A 9,297-nucleotide genomic window follows, 5' to 3' on the forward strand; every position below is an offset into this window, starting at 1 on the left:
CATTATTTATCTCTACAATTACGTCATTTCCCTGCAACACGAACTAGTGCATGTGGAGTAGCCGTATGGCGGCAAATGACAGTCGAAATCTCGACGCATTTCTAACAGAAAGGCCGTCCCATTTGGACTGATAGGGTGATTGAACTCTTGCAATAGTGAATCATGAAGTTTGATTGTATGTGGAGGCAGACTGGAGAAGTATTGAATCGAAATTTGAGCGAATGGCAATTTGGAAATGACTGTTTGAATTGCAGCCAGAAAGGGGGTGGATGAACTTGATACACGGGAATAAACATTGTGAAACTCTCTGGTCAATGTGCATGGAAAGTGCTAAGGCGAAGAAAAGAATAGCTGCGAAGGTGAAATATTTGTTAAACAAGTATTAAATGATTAGACAGGTTCTTAGCTGTAGGGATGGGCTATGAAATTCATATATTCTGTTGCACCCAACCATTGAGTTGTATAAGACCTCAAGGTCACAGAGAACTCAATGCGTCCAACTCATATATGTTGCATAAATGAATAACACCCTTCCCTAACTAATGTTGTAGCAGTGGCCCTGGGAAAGTGTTGTCCTGAAATTTTTAATGTCTGTAGCAAAATTTGAGATGCAGTCCTTCAACAACTAACCTTGAATATAGAGTGAATTTTTATAATGCATGAATTAGAATCAAGTCTCTTTATTTCTATCTTGCAAGTGTTTTAGGAGAGGTTAGTTCAGTGTGATCAGAATTGGTAATTTTTATTACCAGATCCAGGCTGGTGAGCTTTGACAGCCCCACCTGCTTTAAATGATTACAACATATGGAACAGGGGAAGCAATCTACACAGATCAATGCTCATAATGTATTAAACATACATTGTCACATTGGATTAGTCACTGTGAATGAACATCTTGTCATTCTACAAATTAATATTTTGCAACCAAGATGCCAATGAGGAATTATTGTAGACAAGACGATGCAGTTTAAAAAATAATGAGAATTTCCAAAAAAAAATAGTTGCTCTATGGCTATATTATCATGTGCAGAAAGAATGTAGTGCAATATTTTGAAGCTGGCCATTCTTCTGGTGCATTCAAATAACTATCAATTTCAAGTTTGCACAAATTCAGATGCAACCTATATTATTGCACAGCGGCACTGGAAGGACTAAAATGGGGGGGGGCACATTTTTAAAATCGTCTTCACCAATTTGGCAGTTGTGTCATGTTTTCCACTTATTGTATACTTTCAACACCCCTGATAATGCATGTTAATGTTTTGTTTAAGGAGGAGTATTGATTTTAATTAGAGTAATTAGCTTGTGATTCTTTACTGAAAATAATTTTTTCCTCATTCCAGGAACTTGCTTTTGAAGTTGAGTAGAAACTCACTGTCATATACGATCATGTTCAAAGTAGCATATTGTGTGTATTTCATTTAAAGCTCAATAAGCTTCCTTAAAAACCTTAAGCTTTAATTTACCAAGTGAATTTTCCACTCTTTTTGCTTAGGATAATCTATATTTGCATCATAGTGCTGAATGTGTGGTTTCTCATTTGCAATTTTTGTCAAAGTAAGTATATTAGGGTATAGAAGATTAGCAGAAAAGCATTTGGAGACAGAATGTTCACCATTAAACATTACTTTGGAGAGCATTTCATTGCATCACTCAGTATTTCAATGAAGCTAGTTCTGAATAACATGCATACAGTACAGACAGACCATTTGATTTACAATATTTGTGTTCCACACAACTTTAAACATTGAGATTGTATATGCCTTTCCTGTTTATATAATCATCTTTGGCATCCACATACCACATTCTTTTTAAGACTCCCTCGCCCCTCTGGCAAACCCAAGTTTAAAAATTTGTTTATACCTCGTCTTATGTTGTAGGGATGTCTTATGAATATTGTCCTCATGAACATAAAAGTTGAAGGAATATTTCTACAAGTTTGAGCACTCTGGTGACTCTAGTGTGAAACAGCAACAATGTGTAACCGTCTGTTCTACTCCCCAGTCCTGAGCCACCATTGCACAGGAGGGTACATTGTTATACAAATTGTGTATATAAAGCATACAGGGTGTGATAAAAAAATTCAATCCGAAGATATCATCTGACCTTTAGAGTTTTCCATTGATCCACAAGGAGGCGTAAACACAATTAAAAGGAATTATATTCTTGGATTTACTATGTGCACTAGCTGCCTCCTTTTGGTACAATTACTGCTGAACCATGCATTTATTGTCTAAACTTGAGTTGATTTCAAATGGTTTCAATGCTTAAATTTTTTGATGCCCTCAGTGCAGTGTTTAGTGTTGAGTCTTGAAGAATGTTTAGTGTATGTGGTGTAAAGTGTGCAGGGATATGGTGTATTGTGCACAGGGTGTATTGTGTACATAGTGTTAAGTGTACAAGTTTTATATTGTACAGGGTGTATCAAAGGTCATTAGAATTTGACATATTGTGATAATTTCAATTGCTACGACTAGGCTCGGCACACTACTGCATAAAGTATTGTTAGCTACGTGCATATACTTGCGCAAAAGCTTTTCTGATCCTGGGAATTTGACACAAGTTCTAACAACAAAACATGCGCTGAAATGTACCACAGAGATTAGCATAGTCATCAAGTCTTGAAATTTCACGATGTGTTAGTTCCTAAATGTCGTCTTTGATACACCCTGTAGATAGCCCGTTCATATAAACGTGCCTGCTATAGTGTATATTTTGTCCACTAGAGTTCGGTCGGCCTTCGCCGACGTGCAGTTGTACTACTTAGCGACATACGTACAATTGTTAGTATGTTAAACCTTCAAAATGCGTTTGGCATGACGATTTATTTATGTAACAATGGTTTGAAAACAACAAATCAGCTTAAATAGTTACATTTCGTTTATTATCATGTGGCAGTAACTTCAAATTTATCTCTGTAAAATACAAAGTATTTTCAATTAGTACTATCCATCTTGATGTTATTCTAACTAAATAAACCCGATCTACATATAAGTTATAACTTACCTTTTTCCTTATATAAAGCTTCTCTTTAGTGACGCATGAAATCGAGCTGATATTCGTGCAGCGGGATGAATTTAAATTTAAACCTCAATTTTTTTACGCAAGTGCGGGAACCAATGGCGCGAATGATTGGTTGAAATAAACATTTTTAGTGTTATTTACGTTTCACCTTCTCCCGAGTCCCCCCGACAGACATATTTCGCGCGTACAATCCATTGTACAATCGAATTTGCTCGTTTGTTTATGAGTGTTTGGAAATAGATATGCGTGCGAGAAAAAATAGAATAAAAACTATATGTAAGTGACCACTAAAGATGCAATTTCAAACAAACCGAGAACCGTAAATACAATGCGATAAATGTTTACAACACAGTATGAAATATACAGAGGTGAGTTAAATTTATTGATGATTTATTATCGTGGATTTTGAACTAAACCGTTATTTTCACGAAAGGCAACACATTTTTTTTGTTCATTAATTTTATGTTTTAAAATGTTATTACCGCATTCGTTTAAGCCCGGTTTCCATATAATCGTTTCGATCTTCAATCGTCTGAAAGCGTACAAGGATGATAAGAGCGATTTTATGGAAACATATTCAAGACTATCGAAACGAACGAGGCCATCAAAGCGATTACAATCGTCAAGATGGTACTCTGTTCTATCTAGACGATTAAAACGATTACGTGCAATATCGTCCCTGCATGCTTGCAGACGACAGACGATCGAGACGATTATATGTAAATCGGGCTTTATGTGTTAAATTAGACAACACACCAATGACCTAAGAATGTATTTAAACAACAGCATCAACCTCTGTTTGGTTTGATACTATCATGTATTTTAAAACAAGTCATACTTTAAGACTTAACATAAATTAAGGTACTTTTTTTACTATTCCCAAGATATTGACTTATAATTATAACTAATCTTGCATTCTGAAATACCTGTTGGAACATGGCATTATTTGCTTCTTCACAAAACAATGTTATAATTTTACCTTATCATGTGCATCAAGCAAATCATATATTTCAAGTCAATACATTGAATCATAGTGCACTTTTTTATGTTTTTAATAGCATAGTAGGGTTATCAAATGTCATAAAAGTTTAAGTTTGTTTTTGAAGCTAAATTAATGCATGCTTCAATCTAGATGGCTTTCTATCAATGTTATCAATTATAGATTGCCTTGATTTTGGTGAGAAAAATTTGAGCATAGGGGCTCCTTCCCTTAAATACCAATTTGGACCCTTTCATCATGTCTAACTTGCATCTTAATATTCGTAAATGATACGTTTAAATTACAGAGTTTTGTTTTACCATGCTTGGAGTATTACAGGAATTTGTTACTTTGTTTTATATCTTCCTAATCTCTCTACATTTCTTCAGATAGCTTCAACCAACTTCTCCAAGAAGCTAGACCATATCTTTGTTTGAAAGTTCGTCTGTGGGTATAGTTGAAACTTGTATTAAAGATGAAGCTAGTGGTAGGGTGAATCAACATGAGAATCTCCATGTAACAAATGTAATTATCCAAAGTTGCCGCATCCTTGAGGAAACTATAGAAGCAAGGTTTGCCTATAAACAGTGAATTTTTTGGTGTCATTGATGAAAGGGTGTTTTTTTTTCACATCAACTGCAGCACAACTTTGACAATTTGACTATCTTCTGTTTTAATAGATGAAATTATAACCTGCCTTATTTTTACAACAATACTCTACCAATTCACACTTTTCGACAATTATGGAACACTTAATTTATACATTGCAGATTTTTTGCCTTAATTAAGTTATAAAATGGAACATTATGTCCATAATAGCATTTTCAAAGAAAAGACCATGACTAATGTCTGTCAAAGGAAAAAATATGAATCAAACAGAGCTAGTTGTAGTTAATAGAGAGGAAAGGGTTATTTTAAATATATGAACATGTCTGTTGTGGGTTTTCAACACTTTGCTACCTACTGTAGGAATAAAGATGTACAAAAAGTCAACCTTTTTGTTTATTAGTTTATTGTCATTATTTATTTTGTATAATCCTTAATCACTATGGATTTCAAAAGAAATTAAATAACTAATATAGTAAAACATGTATACGGTATATAAATATTAGTGCCTCCCCCCAATCATCAATCAATAACCGCTACGCAATAAAATGTCCTCCCCAAAAAACATGTTTTCAGTCATGTTTTTTTTCTTACATAATGATCTCATTAAAATTTTTAGCAACTTGATCCTACAGTTGTTTGGACATGTTTTTCAAAGATAAAACAACTATTACACTAAACCAAGCATCAACACAAAGTAATGACAAAAATTCTATTCAATACAATTCTAAAACAATTCTATACTTATCATCAGATAAATCGACTCGAGATGCCCCCTCACCCTTTCAATGCGTCGAAATAATTTAACGCCTCATTGAATCCCGGTTAGCCCATTAAGTGACTAATTTTCCGTTGTTAACATTTCTTTAATGGACGTCGTGACAAAAATGTTTTATTGTGATTGGCTCTTTAGGAGCATGTCGTCTATCAAAAAGACCTGCGTTCAAATCACCTTTAATACGTTTGAATAAAAAAAGTCATTAGAATTTTCAGATATTTTTACGTTTTAATGTCGTTATGCAAAGTAACGATGCTTGATGATGTAGGTTTAGATTCATGAGACGATATTAAATTTGGAAACTATACTTTAATTTTGTCCAAATATTCATGAAATCTTGCAGTCGCATCTTGCTAGTTTAAGGTTAGGAGAGGGTTTAAGGATGTTTTGGTTGACGTCACCAACATCTTAATGCCCAAAACGATGATACTTGTGTTGTTTAGTAGGCTGAATAACTTTAACTAAATAAGGATTTGCATAATATCACAGAAAAATGGTCATTATCATTTGCATTTTACGTATATCAATGAAGGGAGAGCATATTTCTTTTGTTTGGCAACAATACGTTTTGTTTTTAATAAAGGTGTTGCCTTCAAACCCTTTTGAAATGTTTAACCTACGTACTTGCTTCGGTGTCATGTATAAAAATAAATCCCACGGCTGGAAACTAAATGTAAGTGACTACGCTGACGATAAATGAGTATTTGCATAGTTTCTACCCCCCCTAAATTTAGGGGGGTCTTGGAATTTTCAAAAATGCCTTCTATGGGGTGGGTCGAAAAAATTTTGAATTTCTAGGGGTGGGTTATAAACTAGGGGTGGGTATGTCTATGTAGGGTGGGTTCCGAGATTTTCCTATTAGAAAAATTAAAAATAGATGAAATGCATCTATGATAAAAAAGTTAATAACTTCAAATTTCAACATCACTCAATTTTGCCCCATGTTATTGCATCATCTATCTTCATATTACCCTATAAGGGACCAAAAATATCTCCCTAATTTGACACCATGTTATTGCATCAGCCATTGATTGCATCAGCCATTGATTGCATCATCCATTAATTGCATCAGCCATTGATTGCATCAGCCAATTCCCTGTCTCAAAATCATGAACCTTGATCATAGTTAGTGACATGTTGGTTGCTGGGTGAGTGGGTGTCTATCTCCGTGTGATTAATAACCGTTATAATTTGGTCTGTTTTTGTATTAGTTTGTTTAGTTCAGTAATTTTAAAGGTGTTACTATTTACAGATAAGTAGTACTAGTACATAGGTAATTCAACACTTGCATGCAATGCCGTCAACCTCTTCAAAGAAGTGTGCGAACGTAACTGGTTACACTCCTGATGTTGTCGAGAAGCTCCTTAAAGCTCAGAGGTCGCATCCTGTCAAAGGAAACTGGAGACGGGACAGAATTATCGAGGATGTGGAGTTTTACGACTGCAATGTGGTGTGGAGAGCCAATGGCGAGGCCAATGATCTATCTGGTGAAACAATCCTCGATTATGTTGTGAAACTTGCTGTTCCGAAAGGGATGCAGGGGCTTATTGAGAAGCTGCAATCATTGCATGGCAGGAATGCACACTCTCTTCCTACTGCAGTTAAAGATCATTTTCTTGTCGCTTTAAAGGAAAGATTGGAGCAGATTGGTGGGTTGAAGATCACATGCACATTTTCAGGTAAGCTTTTGCTTGTTTTCTAATCCAATTAGTTCCAGCGAAAGTCATTTAATTAAGCATTTGAAGTACATGGACCAAATGCAATGAGCGACTCCACCTTTTTTTCAGCTGATCTTTGGACGAAGGACTTTACTCACTTGTATTGTCATATTTGTGAAGAAGTAGAGCTCCCCAAAATTTGGAAAGATCACAGTGACAAACTACCAGAAGAAATATCAATCAAAGACTTGTTCTACAACTTGGATAAGCTGGGCAAAAGCCACATGGACATCGATATTCTAGGTTGCCTGATACCAAATGAACCAAGTATATCTAATTATAAAGCTTCAACCTCTGAACTATAAAGGAAAAATGATTAGGTAACTGGGGTATTGAATCCTTCTAAATTTCTCGTTATTTTAGAACTTCATGTAGCATTTGGAGCACGTAACCTCTTACTTGTGCCACGTCTGCATAAAGATGCTGTTCATCCAACCCTTGCTAACGATGGAAAGGGAGAATCATCACAGACACCTTCTGGCAAACGGCAGTACAAGAGAAAAGTTCCCATGGCAGATTTCTTTGCAAAACGAGGTATATCCATCAGTTATTTTCTTGAAAGTGCTTATATAGGATTTAATAAGCATAAATGACATCTCCTAACCTAAAATTTGTTTAAGGTCCCAGTGGCAATAAAGCCAAAGAAAGTCCGAGCACACCAAACACAACATCCAACCCTAGTACACTAGTAAACCAAGACGAAGATGAAGTTCTGGTCGTCAGTTCTGAATCAATGCGAAACAAAGCCAAAGGAAAAACTCAATCTGACATTATTTCTTGACTTGTCCATAATTTCTTTTCAGCTAATCAAAGTTAAAGATGGGCTTTGGGAAGCGCCTACCGTATGGTTCATAGACACGCCAACAAAGCTATCTCATTCTTGACAACATGTGAAATATACCAAGATGGAATGCAGATGTGCAGGGAGTTTGCACAAGTTCAGAGAGATAAGGGGAACAAAGTTGACATCCAAATGATTCGTTTATTTCACATTCAGATGGCTCTGTTGAGGAAATTTGTTCAAAAGAGGAGGATGGAACATAAGTGCATGGTGCAGGTGGTGAAGGTCATGCTCTCAATCCCACCCAACACTGGGTGGATTGAGAGAGCATACAGCAAATTGCAGTTGATTTGCACTGCAAGACGGAACAAACTTCTGGTCGACAATATCCGCCATGAGTTCTTCCTGAACGTGCTGGAACTACCTGTCCGGGAGTGTACCACTGGATACAATGAAGAGATAGAGTTAGCCTCAAAGAAGAAGATATTTGGCGAGTTTGGTGAACTTGCTTGATTGACAATATTAGTGAATACATAGACTTTATCAGTGTTGTATATAGTATGCATAGAGAGACCATAAATAAGTCTAAAATCAGCTTTCCCGTGGAAAAAAACGAATTTTTTTCGGCTCGTATGTAGGGGTGGGTAAGGAAATTTTGGACCCAAATGTAGGGGTGGGTTACCAATTTGGGGTGGGTATGTCTATGTAGGGGTGGGTTCCAATCCCTCTAGAAACTATGAATTTGCTTCTTGATTTATCTCTATATTGTTCTTCTGAAAATCTCAATGTTTTTTTATTAATGCTATTGACTTTTGGTTTATTTCTTCAATGTCACATTAGTCATTATTGAATAGATGCAATGATAAATACACCAAATTTGTCGTCTGTCTCCAATGCACTATGTGGTTGAACGCTAGAGGTGCAGTTTTTTCAGATTGTGGCGAAGAATTGCAATGAACGAGATCCATAATTGTCTTTTGCTCCAATTTCTTACAATATTTTTAGTAGTCGAGAAAACATAGCGAATTTAAACCCTCTCTTAACCTTAACCTAGCAAGATATGACTATAAGATGCAATAAATATTTGGACAAAATTAAAGTCTAGTTTCTACATTAATTATCGTCTCTTGAATCACAACCTACAACATCATATCCCGTTACTTTGCATAACAACGTATAAACGCAAAAAAATCTGAAAACTCAGATGAATTATTTTTATTTAAAAGCACCGAAGCCTTCACTGAAGGATTACTTATTATCTTTTTGAATGGGTGACATGCTCCTAAGGAGACAATCACAATAAAAAAATTCAGTCATGACTTCAATTAAAGAAATGTTATAAACGGTTTAGCCACTTTAATGTTAGAAAATAAGATAAATTCTCTCCTTTTTACTGACTAAGTAGTGAAGT

At 35.5% G+C, this 9,297-nt stretch overlaps 3 long non-coding RNA genes across 3 annotated transcripts; all 3 read left to right on the forward strand.

Moving 5' to 3' along the window:
- Positions 1-1,325: 1,325 nt before the first annotated feature.
- On the forward strand, positions 1,326-2,095 carry LOC124450686. Its single transcript, XR_006950173.1, has 2 exons — positions 1,326-1,408; positions 1,881-2,095. It is a non-coding gene; the product is annotated as an uncharacterized LOC124450686 (long non-coding RNA).
- Positions 2,096-3,099: 1,004 nt separating this feature from the next.
- Positions 3,100-4,996, forward strand: LOC124450683. The gene is made up of 2 exons (XR_006950170.1): positions 3,100-3,392; positions 4,393-4,996. It is a non-coding gene; the product is annotated as an uncharacterized LOC124450683 (long non-coding RNA).
- Positions 4,997-6,326: 1,330 nt separating this feature from the next.
- LOC124450684 lies at positions 6,327-8,480 on the forward strand. Its single transcript, XR_006950171.1, has 2 exons — positions 6,327-6,398; positions 8,172-8,480. It is a non-coding gene; the product is annotated as an uncharacterized LOC124450684 (long non-coding RNA).
- Positions 8,481-9,297: the final 817 nt, after the last annotated feature.

Source organism: Xenia sp. Carnegie-2017, unplaced genomic scaffold, assembly GCF_021976095.1.
Source record: "Xenia sp. Carnegie-2017 unplaced genomic scaffold, XeniaSp_v1 HiC_scaffold_24, whole genome shotgun sequence".
Classification (NCBI taxonomy): Eukaryota; Metazoa; Cnidaria; class Anthozoa; order Malacalcyonacea; family Xeniidae; genus Xenia; species Xenia sp. Carnegie-2017.